Here is a 13,286-nt window from a genome sequence, read left to right on the forward strand (position 1 = left end):
TGCACTTGGTAGAAGACATTAATTTTTTCATCATGTCAAGTTTTTGGCGCCGTTGCTGGGGAGTTAAATTCTTATACAAATTGTTGTATTTATTTTATTTTCTCTTTTTAATTTTCTTATATTTAACTTTGTTTCCTTTCCTTTTGTTTTATTCTTCTTTTTATTCTATTCTTACACGTGTATGAGAGTTTGGTCATGTATATTAAGTGGTAAACTTTGTAGGGTATCCTCGTCATTTTCAGAAATATATGGTCGAAGAAGATAACTAGTCGCTTTATAATGAGAATAACCATATTAGAACACTTAAAGACCACATGAATCCCACAAGAACAAATGTATCCTTATGCATAGTTTTCCCTCCTGATGGATCTCATTTTAATTTTAAGCCAGATATTATTTAACTTTTACCTTCTTTTCATGGCTTAGATTTAGAAAATCCATACTTGCATTTAATGAAATTTAAGGAGGTTTGTAACACCTATAATGACACAAATTATAGTATGAACATTATCAGATTAAAGCTTTTTCCTTTTTCATTAAAAGATAAAGCTAAAACATGGTTATAAAATTTAAGACCTGGATCCATTCGAGCTTGGGATGAAATGCAACAATACTTTTTTAAGAAGTTTTTGCTATCTCACAAAACAAACTCTTTCAAAAGACAAATCACCACTTTCACTCAAAAAACAGGAGAAACATTTTACCAATGCTGGGATAGGTATCGAGACTTGTTTAATACTTGCCCTCATCATAGTTTTGAAACATAGACATTGATTTCATACTTTTATAAAGGGTTAACACCTAGAGATCGGCAAATTATTAAATTGATGTGTAATGAAACTTTTGAAAATAAAGACTCTAATGAAGCAATGAAGTACTTAGACTTGGTAGCTGAAAATGCTTCAAATTGGGACACCGCAGATACTTATAAGGCACCGGGTAAAACTTAACCTCATACATCTAGTGAAGGTATGTACAACCTTAGAGAAGATCATGACCTCCAAACCAAGTTTGCATCTTTAGCTAGAAAAGTCGAGGCACTAGAATTAAAAAAGAGTGATCAATTAAAATCTGTTTAAGAAATTATGTGTTAAATCTGTAAAATAAATGAAAACTCAATCAATAACTGTCCAACTTTGCCTTTTTTTTTAAAGAATGTCTCTATGAACAAGCTAATGATTTAAATAGTTTTCAAAGGCACAATCATAACCTATACTCGCAAACATACAACCCTGGTTGGAGAAATTATCCAAATTTCAGTTGGAAGAGTGATAATAAGTATGCTCAAACTTCACAATTACCATTTCAATCGCACCATAATTTCCTAAATTCTCATGGATATGCACCTCTTTATGCTCCACCTGCTGGAAGAAATCTTGAGGAAACATTGCATGCATTCATTAAAAAGAAAAAGGCAATCAATACTCAACTTGCTCAAAGCACAACAGATTTTAAAGATATTCTTGTAAAATTGACATTTATTCTCAGTTTTCAAGAGAAAGGTAAGTTTCCATCTCAACTACAACAAAATCGCAAGGGGCAATACAATGTAAATGCAAGTAGTTTCGGAAGCTGATACATGGATCAAATCAGTCACTACTCTTTATAGTGGTAAGGTTATTGAAAAATTCACTCTTGAACCTCTTAAACAAGATATTAATAAACCTTTCTTTTGTGCTCAATATATCAACACATAGTTTATAGGTCTTTACTTGGAATAAAACAAAATTCTTGTTCTAATGTTTAAGGTTAACTTCCTTGGGTTGTGATTTTTTTTTATTATTATTATTTTAAAATATATATACATGTAACTTAAAACACAATGCATCTTTAACCCATGTAACAAGCTTTCGACTAATGACTCCCAAACCAGTTGGTCTTAAGGCATTAGGTGTTGAAACATCTTTACGAGCTTAGTAACTCGGGTTGCAGATACTAATACATAGATAGTCCAATGTTTAATTCTCTTAAGCTTTTCTCCTCAACCCATGTAACAAGCGTTAAGTCAATAGCTTCCAAGTCAGTTGACATTAGGGTATTAGGTGTTAAAACACCCATTCGGGCTTAATTTCTTAGGTTGGGGAGGCTATGAAACCAAACTTATCTATATTTTTATTATCATTAATTTTTTTCTTTTTTTTTTGTTTTTTTTTCAAATTATATACTATCCCTTTCCCTTAGTTGTTACCTTTAACAAAAGAACATAAATAATGTAATAATCCAATGTGCAACCCACAATCATATGTTAAAGTGTGTGTGTGAAAATTAAGATTTAAGAATACATGTTAAATGAGTATATGAGCATAATTAAGTGATAATAATGCGAGAGTTTGTAAACCTGAATATTTCAAGAAGTATTATAATAGACCTTGTTAAGAATGGTTACTAAGATATGACTCAAGAGTCATTTTAACAAAAGAGCTCCTTTACTCTGTCATCTTAGTAACAATAATTTTGCACATGTTTTATGAAATGGAAAATAATTTTTTTTATCAACTACTACCCTCTCCCCTCAACCAAAATGAGACATTGTCCTCAATGTCCTAAGGTAGAAAGATAGAGTATAGAAAACATCACTTGAAATAACAAACACTAACAAACCTGAAACACACTTAAATAAATATAAGAAACAACAAAACACAATAATAAAAGCAAAAGACATAAAGATTCACAAATGAAGACTCAAATCTAATCTAAACTTTTTACGGCTTTTCTTAGATGACCAATTTATGTGACTCATGTAGGGATCAATTATAGGAATGAAAGATTGTAGTTGGTCAATCAATTGTTCAACAGTAGCAATAGAGATTATGATTTATCGTGTAGAAGATGTTAGAAATTCTTGTTCCACAGCATGATCAAGAAAAGACAACTTATCATAATAACTATTAACATTTAATAGACCTATGAATTTATGGTGAATGTGCAATTGGGCCCAAGAGAAAATATGAAAGATCTCTTCCAATATGCCTAGACCACCTGGTAAGGCAATGAAGGCATCAACATGGTTAAACATTGCATTCATTCGAGTAGACATTGTGGAGACCTGTAGTTCCTCTCCAATTGTTTTTCTAATGATGTCTTCTTATGCTAAAACTTCGGGGACGACCCCCAAAACTTGGCTATCTTCTAAAAATACAGTTATTAACACACCTTCCATTAACCCAAGACTGCCTCCTCCATAGACCAAATGAATCTTTCTCTTAACTGGCACCTGACCAAGATGATTTGCTGATTCTAAAAACTCATTTTCTTTTCTAGGACTAGATCCATCGAAAACACAAATATTTTTTATGTGATGACCTGAGGAACTTGTCATTTCTACACACTTTAATATTTGTTGAATGTATATGTTGAGTAGAAATGAAAGGAAGGAAGAGAGGATTTTATAGATGAGAAATTAAAAAAAGCAATCATACCACCTATATGTAGGCCAGCTAAAGTCTCACATACACGCTTTCTCGATATTTATTTATTTATTTTTGAAAAAGCATGTGTATGTACAGGTAGTTGTGATTGTGGCTCACATCTTTACTTGGTTTTACGTCCAAGAAGGGCTTAAACGTCCTTTATGGATCCGGGATAGGCTTTCCATCTGGTTTTGTTAAAAACTAGCAAACAAGGTTTTTTTTTAGTCAGATTTCCAAGACTAAGTTGATCATGTTCTTTATGAAAATGGAGCCATAAATCATGAATTGCACGATGCACATCTCCACTGGGATGTGTCTTAAGAGTTAATAGAAGATTATCTAAAGACTCCTTACTCAGGTCATCCTTAATGAATTGTATTTTATCTTCACAGTTTATAGATACCATTCCTAAAGAATGACATTATGCATTACAAGTCCATCTGGCAAATCGATGACAGACTTTCAGTCATTTTGAACGATGTTTCTTGGCAAAAGTGTTTTTACCTATTCCAGGCATGTGTGAAATGAAGGAATTAGAGTACTCACCTGATAATCGAACCTTTGCTTCAATCAACCAGCGAATATCTTCAGGAATTCCATGATTCATTAACAACCTCAATCTTGCACATTTAGCACGGTAAATTTTTGTAATCGCATTCTGAGGCAGAGTGAGAAAATACTTTTTCAATTTTTCAAGATTAGTGTCCATTATCAAATAAGAATTGGAAGAGAGATTCAAAGAATTGCATAAATATATACACAAATATCAGTTATTATGGGAAACTGAAAGAACCGACTTAAGTCATAGAGTACCGTTGTCCGCCATTTGACTGGGTGAGAGAACCTAGCAAAAATCACTAAAAAAAAAACACAAAAACAATGTTAGAAAAAATAAAATCAATCTTTATATACAGGATCACCCAATTCAATAAAATCATTTTCAACTGAAAAATTATCAAAGTAAACTTTCAAACGATGTCCATTTACATTGAAAACATTGTCATTCTTTGGATTCTCGATATCACAGGCCCCATATGGATACACATGTTTCATAATAAAAGGACCGCTCCATCTTGATCTTAGTTTTTCAGGAAATAAATGCAGTCGAGAATTATAAAGCAAGACTTTTTGACCAATATTGAATGTTTTTCTCAGAATATTCTTGTCATGAAACTCTTTGATTCTTGCTTTATAAATTTTTGAATTTTCATATGCATCATTTCTTATTTCCTCAAGCTTATTTATTTGTAATTTTTGCAGTTGACTAGCATAATCAAGATTTGAACTGAAAGCTTTAATAGCCCAATAAGCTTTATGTTCAAGTTCCACAAGCAAGTGACAAGGTTTTCCATAGACTAGTCTATAAGGTGACATACCTAATATGTTTTATAAGCAGTTCGATAAGCCCAAAATGCATCATTAAGTCTTAAAGATCAATATTTCGTATTAGGGTTCACTTTTTTCTCCAAAATATGTTTGATCTCCCTATTAGCAAGCTCTACTTATCCACTTGTTTGAGGGTGATAAGGGGTGACAACTTTGTGTGTGATTCCGTATTTCTTCATTAAAGACTTAAATGGCTTGCTGTAGAAATGTGTTCCACCATCACTTATTATGGCTCAAGGGATTCCAAATCGACTCAAAATATTTTCTTTCAAAAACTTCATCACTGTTTTGTGATCATTGTTTCGACTTGGAATTGCCTCTATCCATTTTGAAATATAATGTACTATGACTAATATGTACAAGAAACCAAATGATAGAGGAAATGGACCTATGAAATCTATACCCCAATAGTCAAAGATCTCAATGACAAGAATAGGATTTAAAGTCATCATATAATGTTTTGAAATATATCTCAACTTTTAACAATTTTCACAAGACTTGCAGAATGCATGTAAGTCCTTGAACATGATGGACCAGTAAAATCCACTTTATAAAATTTTTGCAGTTGTCTTTCTTGATGAGAAATGACCTCCACATACCATAGAATGACAAAATTTAATGACACTACTTACCTCATTGTGAGGAATGCATCTTTGAAATATTTGATCAGGACAATATTTGAATAAATAAGGGTTATTCCAATAAAAGTTCTTCACTTCGTTCAATAACTTTCTTTTATCTTGGGTACTCCAATGAGCTGACAATTGTCTTAAAAAAAAATTGACAATATTAGCAAACCAAGGCATTGTAGAGATGGAAAGTAAAGATTCATCGGGAAAGTAGTCATTGATTGGTGTGATGTTAGTTTTCGAATCTGTTGTCAATCTTGACAAGTGATTTGCGATAACATTTTCACAGCCTTTCTTATCTTTGATTGTGATATCAAATTCTTGAAGTAACAAAATCCACCGCACCAATCTAGCCTTAGAATCTTTCTTAGAAAGAAGATATTTCAATGCTACATGATCACTGATTAGTACTTAAAAGTGCATTTTTATCATGGTTTTATATCATCATTTTGCACTTGAAGTATCAATAACTCCTTAACTAAAATATGTTTTATAATAATGTATCTAATAATATAAGATACCTATAATTTGTGGTAAATGTCTATTTTTAATGCAGGTCTATCACATAAATGAAATGATTGATTGATGACTTGAAGAACTTAAATTGCATGGATAAAGAGATGGTCAAACTTAGAGAAGAGATGTCGGTGCAATCCAAACCGGAACACTGTTCGGTAATTGGGTCATATCTGGAGCTACAGATCTCAGATTTAGGTCCAATTTATATGGATGGAAAGGTAAGGCATAGGTCTACAACTTTCATATGGAGCCCAAGATCTAAAAAGGCCATTATCAAGTCCAAATTGTAGCAACAATAAAGAAGCCCGAATCTGTCTTCCAGCCCGAGCACTGTTCGGTATTTTGGCCATATCTGGAGTTCTAGAAGTCCAAATGAGCTGAATGTTTTACACAAGAAAGCTGAGACAATTGCCTACAACTTTCATGTTTGCAACTGGCTCCAGGTTTGACTTTATCAATGACGTTTTGGGCAGACAAGAGAAGATAAGGATTGTCACCAAGTCAAAAGTTGGCCACCCACTTATCAATTAGTCATCAAATCAATAGTTCCTAATTTTGGCCTATAAAAGGAGGCATTTGCCATGCATTTAGGCATCTTGGTTTCCAGATCAAGATCATGCTCTTCCTTTCTCTCTTTGTATTTTTTGTAATGTTTATGCTTTGCTTTCATTAATATTAAGTTTATGCCTTTCATTGCCTTTCCTTTACTTAGTTAACTTTTATGTTCTTATTTTGTTTATCTATTTTGCTTTCTTTCATTATGTCTAGCTAAGTTAGTTATGTCAAGGTGAAAAGGTTACACTAATGGTGTAAGAATAAGTATATTGTAAACTTAATATGAACTTTAATGTTTGATACTAACATGTTTTATATTTGTTATCTTGTTCACTCTTTAATACTTTGCTTGTTAAATGACTAATCTTGATTTATGTTGTATAACACTTGGTACAACAAATGCTTGGCACTTTCATAGCCCATAATGTATGGTATAACCGACACCTGAGCTATGAAAGGAACTTGATTTGTTGTTAACATAAGTTATAATCATGAATGCTTGACGAGATTTACAAGTATTAGCATTAATTGAATAAGATGACTAATGTAATCATGTTAACAATATATAATCTGATTGGAACCTCCTTTGTGTGTGGTTTCCAATTCAATAATAAGAGTTTATACTATACTTGTTTGATATACCATTAGTGGAATCTCTAACCTTGACATTTGTTATTATTATTGTTTAATCCTTACATTAATTTTCCATCTCCAAGTTCTCATCATCATCTTCTTCTTCTTTTTCTTTATTATTATTATTATTATTATTATTATTGTTGTTGTTGTTGTTGTTGTTGTTGTTGTTATTGTCATTGTTGTTATTATTGTTATTACTATTATTATTGTTGTTGTTATTATTATTATTGTTGTTGTACTATTGTCATTTATAATTTGTACAATTAACCTCCCTGTGGTTCGACCCCGGTCTTGCCGGGTTATTTATTACTTCGACACTCCTGCACTTGGGAGAAGACATCAATCTTTTAGTCGTGTCAAGTTTTTTGGCGCCGTTGCCGGGGAGGTAAGTTCTTGTATAAATTATAGTATTTATTTTCTCTTTTCACTTTTCTTGTATATAACTTTGTTTCTTTTCTTTTGTTTCTTTTTATTTTGTTTTCTTCCTCCTTCTTTTGCTTTCTTCTTTTTATTTTATTTTATTCCTACACGTGCATGAGAGTGTGGTCACGTACATCAAGTGGTAGACTTTGTAGGATATCCTCATCATTTTCAGAAAATATGGCCGAAGAAGATAATCAATCACTTCATAATGAAAATAATGAGAATAACCGTGCTAGAACACTTAGAGACCACATGAATCCCACAAGGACAAGTGCACCATCATGTATAGTTTTTCCTCCCGATGCATCTCATTTTAATTTTAAACCAGGCATTATTCAACTTTTACCTTCTTTTCATGGTTTAGAATTGGAAGATCCATACTTGCATTTAAGGGAATTTGAGGAGGTGTGCAACACATATAATAATTTAAATTGTAGCATGAACACCATCAGATTAAAGCTTTTCCCTTTTTCATTAAAAGATAAAGCTAAAACATGGCTACAAAATTTAAGACCAGGATCCATTCGTGCTTGGGATGAAATGCAACAACAGTTTTTAAAGAAGTTTTTCCCATCTCATCGAACAAACTCTTTCAAAAGACAAATCACCACTTTCACTCAAAAACCAGGAGAAACATTTTACAAATGTTGGGATAGGTATCGAGACTTGCTTAGTGCTTGCCCTCATCATGGTTTTGAAACATGGAGATTGGTTTCACATTTCTATGAAGGGTTAACACCTAAAGATAGGCAAATTGTTGAATTGATGTGCAATGGAACTTTTGAAGATAAAGACCCTGATGAAGCAATGGAGTACTTGGACTTGTTAGCTGAAAATGCTCAAAATTGGGACACTGCGGGTACATATGAGGCACCGAGTAAAACTCAACCTCATACATCTAGTGGAGGTATGTACAACCTTAGGGAAGATCATGACCTTCAAGCCAAGTTTGCATCTTTAGCTAGAAAAGTCGAGGCACTAGAATTAAAAAAGAGTGGTCAATTAAAATCTGTTGAAAACATTATGTGTCAAATCTGTGAAACAAATGAACACTCAACCAACGATTGTCCAACCTTGCCTTCTTTTAAAGAATGTCTCCATGAACAAGCCCATGCTTTAAATAGTTTTCAAAGGGCCAACCACAACCCATACTCCCAAACATACAACCCTGGTTGGAGGAATCACCCAAATTTCAGTTGGAAGAGTGAGAACAACAATGCACAAACTTCACAACCACCGTTTCAAGCACACCATAATTTCCAAAATTCTCATGGATATGCACCTTCTTATGCTCCACCTTCTAGAAGAAATCTTGAGGAAACATTGCATGCATTCATTGAAAAGCAAGAGACAATTAATACTCAACTTGCTCAAAACATGACAGATTTTAAAGATACTCTTGCTAAATTAACATCTGCTCTCAGTTTCCAAGAGAAAGGTAAGTTTCCATCTCAAACACAACAAAATCCCAAATGGCAATACAATGCAAATGCAAGTAGTTTCGGAAGTCAACACATGGATCAAGTCAAATCAGTCACTACTCTGCGCAGTGGTAAGGTTATTGAAAAACCCTCTCTTGAACCTTATGAGAAAGATGATGAATCAATCTCTGAGGGTAAGGAAGGGGATGAATCTGAAAATTGCAAAGAAACGACTGATTCACCGCCAGCACTTCCATTTCCTCAAGCCATGACCAAACAAAGGAAAGTCAATCACAATTCTGAAATTTATGAAATTTTCAAACAGGTAAGGATCAATATACCTTTGCTGGATGCTATTAAACAGGTTCCTTCCTATGCTAAATTTTTGAAAGATCTATGCACTGTGAAAAGGAAATTGAATGTGAAAAAGAAAGCCTTTCTAGCCGAACAAGTAAGTGCTATTCTTCAAAACAATAATGCTTTGAAATATAAAGACCCTGGTTGTCCTACAATTTCTTGCTTTATTGGAGAGCATAAAATTGAAAGAGCCTTACTTGATCTTGGTGCTAGTGTGAATTTACTTCCATATTCAGTTTTTTAGAGTCTCAATCTAGGTGAGTTAAAACCAACTTCTATATCTCTTTTACTTGCCGATAGATCTGTAAAAGTGCCTAGAGGAATAATTGAAGATGTGTTAGTACAAGTCGATAAATTCATTTATCCTGTGGATTTTATTGTCTTGGACACAGAACCTGTTGAAGCATGTAATTCATTTCCTGTTATTTTAGGACGTCCATTTCTTGCAACCTCTAACGCATTGATTAATTGTAGGAATGGACTGATGAAACTATCATTTGGAAACATGACATTGGAGATGAATATTTTCAACATTTGCAAACAACCTGGAGATGATAATGATTTACAAGAAGTAGATCATATTGACGAATTAGTTTATGATCAACTTGAATCTACTTTAAGTAAAAATGAATTGGATGAATCTGAAGATTTGCAAATGATTTATTCTGAGAAAGAAATCACGGATGAAACAAGCATCGAAAATGTTGATCCGAATCTTTTGTCAACAGTGACAGCAGATTCGACATTTGACATCACACCAATGGATGATTACTTTCCTAACGAATCCTTACTTTCTCTTAGTCCAATGCCTTGGTATGATAAAAATATCAATTTTCTTGCTTTAGGAGATTTGCCAGCAGATTGGAGTACCCAAGACAAAGAAAAGTTTTTGAACGAAGTGAAGAGCTTTTATTGTGATGACCCTAACTTATTCAAATATTGTCCTGATCAAATATTTCAAAGATTCATTCCCGACAATGAGGTAAGTAATGTCATTAAACTTTGTCATTCTGAAGCATGTGGAAGTTGTTTCTCGTCAAAAAAGACAATTTCAAAAATCTTTCAAAATGGATTTTATTGACCCACCATGTTCAAGGACACGCATGCATTCTGCAAAACTTGTGAAAATTGTCAAAAGATTGATACTGGTCAAAAAGTTTTGTTTTATAATTCTCAACTCTATGCATTTCCTAAAGAGCTAAGACTAAGATGGAGCAATCCTTATGGGGTCTGCGATATTGATTCTTTGTTTTGGTTACCATTTAATTACTAAAGAAGTGCAATATTGCTAGGGTACAGATCCATAACTAGCTAGGTACCATCTCACGTAATCAGTAGAGTATTTTGATTCCACTGTTTTATTTTATAAGAGCACCATTAAAACTTCGAATACACAGGAGTCCAAATCTATAATCAATACATTAATGCTATATAATTAAGTGTTTTTTCCGCAGTTGTTAGGCTCAATTTGAGGCCTCGCTTCATTTAGGGCTAATTCTACTGGATGATTGGGGGTAAATTAATGAGTTCGAATCTATTATTTTATTTTAAGATGACATTGTTTTATTTACAAATTTTTTATTGATTTTAATATAAATATATTTGATTAAATCAACTAAATCACACAGCCAGCCACGTAATTAATTTATCAAGCTAAAACATGTTTAATAACTATAATTTCTTAATAATTTGGTCTCATGCAGAGAAATAACAATCCATGAACACGATTCAAGATTCCTAACATGGCTAAATTAAATTGATTAAAAAAAAAACATAGCTATTGATAGTGATTGATTCGAGAGCTTAGTTTAATAATAGATAGATATATTTCTTACACTATCATTCAAGATTAGAATTCAACAATAATATGGTGAGTAAATGCTATTTTATAGACACCTCGAGAGTGAATTATTCAGTAATTCAGTTCTCAAGTGCAAATTCCATTTCAAAAATACAAATATTGTCGAAACTAGATGTTGACCACGAATCCATCACCCATGATGGAAATGAAAAATTATAATAATATTAATAAAAAAATATATTGAAAACTTCAATGATGATTGTTGGGTCCCATTTAAGGACATAACACCATTAAATAAAAAGACTTCATGAAAAAGTAAAACACGTGATTATATTATCGAATTAAATTTATATGTATATATATTTTTTATTGATATAAATAATTGAAGCAGCTTATATATATCTTCATTAATATTATAAATTTTAAAATTAATTATTATTTAAAATTTTAGTAGTTTTAAAATTTATAAAATTAAAACTAATAACTTTTAAAAAGTAAATTTAAAAAATTCAAAAAATAACCAGTTAAGATACATCTCTCATGATTAATTTATTAACATTTTTAATTATATTTAGTGTTGTAAAATATAAATAGATAAAAAAAATATATAATTAAAAGAAAATATATAAAAAAAATATGTTTTAATATAGTTTTAAAATAAATTCTACATCTTTACAACAAAAAATAGGAGATGATATGTTTATTTCATGCATTTTTTTCTTATACAATTAAAATATAATCATTACAATATTACCATTAGACTCTATCCATTGTCTTTTATATTATTAAAATAAATGCAGAGAAGTCTTATTATACACATGAATATTTGTTAACAAATACACTGAATGTAGTAAAACTCATTGTGTCCCCCAAAAGCACGTGCAGAAATGCAGCCAAAGATTTTATCAAAGCAGACATTAATTACATTCGTGTACGCTAATTTTATTTATTTTTTATTAAGACGCGGTGTAAATTAATTCGTATCTGGTGGGCGGTGACAGGAGACGTGGAAGGGAATTGCCATGGGGGTGCTTGTGGGATAGTACTGAGAGGTCCCACCAACAGATAGAAAATTCAAGGTAACCCATGGCCTATGTTTTTGCAACGTGTGTTGCAAGGTGGGACATTATATTTCTTAAAAATTTTAAATTTTTTACTTTTTCTTAAATCAAAACTTTAAAATCATTGATTTTTTTTTAAAAATAAACTTAATATTATAAACACACTACCAATTCATTTGCTTGACTTGTATTGTATTAAAAACGTGTAAAATGCTTTATAAGATTGACGTAGAGAGTGTGTGATTTTATGATTAAAATTTCTTTTAAAATGCTTTTTTTTAAGATTAATATTTTTTATAATTTTAATATGTTAATGTTAAAAATTAAAAAATTATCATTTTAATATATTTTTAATTAAAAAATATTTAAAAAAAATAGCTAACACTATATTACTTAAACATAACACGCTTATTAGAGACTTATAATATAAAAGAAGGTTGATAAAAAAGAAACAGAAAAAAAACAAGAAAAAAAAAAGAAATTATGAGAAAGATTTTCTCTCCTTGTATTTATCCCTTCTATACTATGAATATCCAGTAATTATAGTATAAGTATCATAAAATTTATCATATTTTGAAGAAATTTTGGCTGAATTGCAGAAATGTCTCTCCTGTGACGGGGATTGGAATGTGGTTTCATGGGGTATTTAAGGATTGATTTAGGAGTTTAGGTTTTTTCTCAAATTGGACTTGGATTGGGCCTTCTTTAGGCCCAGATGAAGTTTCTATCATGCAAGACCCACTTGGAGGAGTTGAGACTACAGTTTTTGTTTTGGCTTTGTTAGCCATCTATGCTTTTAAATTACTTGATTCATAAGTTACTATAAGGTTAATTTAGTTACTTGAATCATAAGTTATTTCAATAATTAATAATTTAAGCTCCTTTCCAAATCAAATTTTAAATCAAGTTTGAAATTAGGAGGCAGCCAATCAATTATCATGTTATCAATAATACTTTTAGCCGCAAAAACTTTATACAACCTGCAACACTAATATTATATGATCTGGACCCACATCTTAACATATTAAAAAACTTGTTAAAATAATTAAAATTTTTATTTTAATTAAAAAATATTTATTTGACAATAA

Source organism: Populus euphratica, unplaced genomic scaffold (assembly GCF_000495115.2).
Source record: "Populus euphratica unplaced genomic scaffold, PopEup_1.0 scaffold24.1, whole genome shotgun sequence".
Lineage (NCBI taxonomy): Eukaryota > Viridiplantae > Streptophyta > Magnoliopsida > Malpighiales > Salicaceae > Populus > Populus euphratica.